The sequence below is a fragment of the Penaeus vannamei genome, chromosome 21 (assembly GCF_042767895.1).
Source record: "Penaeus vannamei isolate JL-2024 chromosome 21, ASM4276789v1, whole genome shotgun sequence".
Taxonomy (NCBI): domain Eukaryota; kingdom Metazoa; phylum Arthropoda; class Malacostraca; order Decapoda; family Penaeidae; genus Penaeus; species Penaeus vannamei.
Window position 1 is genome coordinate 10,247,935 of NC_091569.1, and position 2,500 is coordinate 10,250,434.

At 39.8% G+C, this 2,500-nt stretch overlaps 1 protein-coding gene across 1 annotated transcript in view; it reads right to left on the reverse strand.

The window, feature by feature from the left end:
- Rph (Rabphilin) overlaps nt 1-2,500 on the reverse strand; it is a 147,888-nt gene that overhangs the window by 100,806 nt on the left and 44,582 nt on the right. The window lies entirely within an intron of this gene.

The following is a 2,500-nucleotide window of genomic DNA, read 5'->3' on the forward strand; positions in this document are numbered from 1 at the left end:
TATATATATATATATACATATATATATATATATATATATATATATATATATATATATATATATATATATGTGTGTGTATATATGTATATATGTATATATGTATATATATAGTGAGAGAGAGAGAGAGAGAGAGAGAGAGAGAGAGAGAGAGAGAGGAAGGAGAGAAAGAAAGATAGAACACACGCACACAGATATATATATATATATATATATATATATATATATATATATATATATATATATATATATATATATATATATATATATATATATATATATATATATATATATATATATATATATATATATATACATATGTATGTATGCACACACACACACATATCAAGATATAGAAAGATAGGTGAAGGGTTATATATCCTCTCACAGGTAAAGCGGTGAGGAAGGCCAAGCAGAAGGCACGGGCGTAGCAGGGGGAGAAGATCCGAGCGAAAAGGGAATTCCGCCCACTTAGTATGAGCAGGAGAGACCGCCACAAAGTCCTGACTCGTTTCCCAAGGGCGTGCGTGGGCGTGGAGGCAAGCGTGGGCGAGCCTGAAATCTCGGACCCATAAACTAATTTCCAAGCTCTAACACAAGCTCCCAATAGCGGCGGCGCACGAAAAACAAAAGAATATCAAATTGCAATATCTTACCCTAAGGCAAGAGTTTGTCTTTTAAAGCCCCTGTCTCTCTTTATCGAAAAGAACGGGTGTGTCCCTCTGTGTAAAGCAGGGATATATCTTCTCTGTCTAAAAGCAGGGATATGTCGCTCTGTTTAAAAGAAGGGATATATCTTCTCTGTCTAAAAGCAGGGATATGTCGCTCTGTTTAAAATCAGGGATATATCTTCTCTGTCTAAAAGCAGGGATATGTCGCTCTGTTTAAAATCAGGGATATATCTTCTCTGTTTGAAAGCAGGGATATGTCTCTCCATGTAAAAGCAGGGGTATGTCTCTGTTTAAAAGCAGGGGTATGTTCCTCTGTCTAAAAGCAGGAATTGTCTCTCTAAAAGCAGGGATATGCATTCTCTGTCTAAAAGCAAGGGTATGTGTCTCTTTATCGAAAAGAAGGGGTATGTCCTTCTGTCTAAAAGCAGCAGTATGTCTCTCTGTCTAAAAGCAAGAGTATGTCTCTCCATGTAAAAGCAGGGGTATGCCCTCTGTCTCTCTAAAAGCAGGGTATGTCCTGTCTAAAAGCAAGGGTATGTCTCTCTGTCTAAAAGCAAGCATTATCTCTCTAAAAGCAGGGACATGTCTTCTCTCTAAAAGCAGGGACATGTCTTCTCTCTAAAAGCAGGGACATGTCTTCTCTCTAAAAGCAGGGACATGTCTTCTCTCTAAAAGCAGGGACATGTCTTCTCTGTCTAAAAGCAGGAGAATATCTCTCTGTATAAAAGCAAGGGTATGTCTCTCCATGTAAAAGCAGGGGTATGTCCTTCTGTCTAAAAGCAGACATTGTCTCTCTAAAAGCAGGGATATGTCTTCTCCGTCTAAAAGCAGGGGTATCTCGCTCTGTTTAAAAGTAGATATATGTCTTCTCTCTCTAAAAGTAGGGATATGTCTTCTCTGTCTAAAAGCAGGGGAATATCTCTCTGTATAAAAGCAAGGGTATGTCTCTCCATGTAAAAGCAGGGATATGTCCTGTCTAAAGGCAGGCATTGTCTCTCTTAAAACAGGGATATGTCTTCTCTGTCTAAAAGCAATGGTATGTCTCTGTTTAAAAGCAAGGGTATGTCCCTCTGCCTATAAGAAGGGATATGTCTTATCTGTCTAAAAGCAGAGATATGTCTTCTCTGTCTAAAAGCAGGGGTATGTCTCTCTTTATCGAAAAGCAGGGGTATGTCCTTCTGTCTAAAAGCAGGCATTGTCTCTTTAAAAGCAGGGATATGTCTTCTCCGTCTAAAAGCAGGGGTATGTCTCTCTGTCTAAAAGCAGGGATATGTCTTCTCTGTCTAAATGCAGGGGTATGTCTCTCTTTGTCTAAAAGCAGGGGTATGTATCTCTGTCTAAAAGCAAGGGTATGTCTCTCCATGTAAAAGCAGGGGTATGTCCTTCTGTCTAAAAACAGGCATTGTCTCTCTAAAAGCAGGAATCTGTCTTCTCTGTCTAAAAGCAGGGGTATGTCTCTCTTTATCGAAAAGCAAAGGTATGTCTCTCTGTTTAAAAGCAGGGATATGCCTTCTCTGTCTAAAAGTAGGCATTGTCTCTCTAAAAGCAGGGATATGTCTTCTCTGTCTAAAAGCAAGGGCATGTCTCTCTATATAGAAAAGCAATGGTATATCTCTCTGTCTAAAAACAGGCATTGTCTCTCTAAAAGCAGGGATATGTCTTCTCTGTCTAAAAGTAGGGGTATGCCTCTGTCTAAAATCATGGGTATTTCCCTCCGTCTAAACCAGGGGATATGTCTCTCCGTCAGGCGTATGGCAACCGTGACTGCAGCATTGGGGGGGGGGGGGGAGGAATAGCAGGACATAAAAGCAGGAGTAGGAGCTTGGACGAAA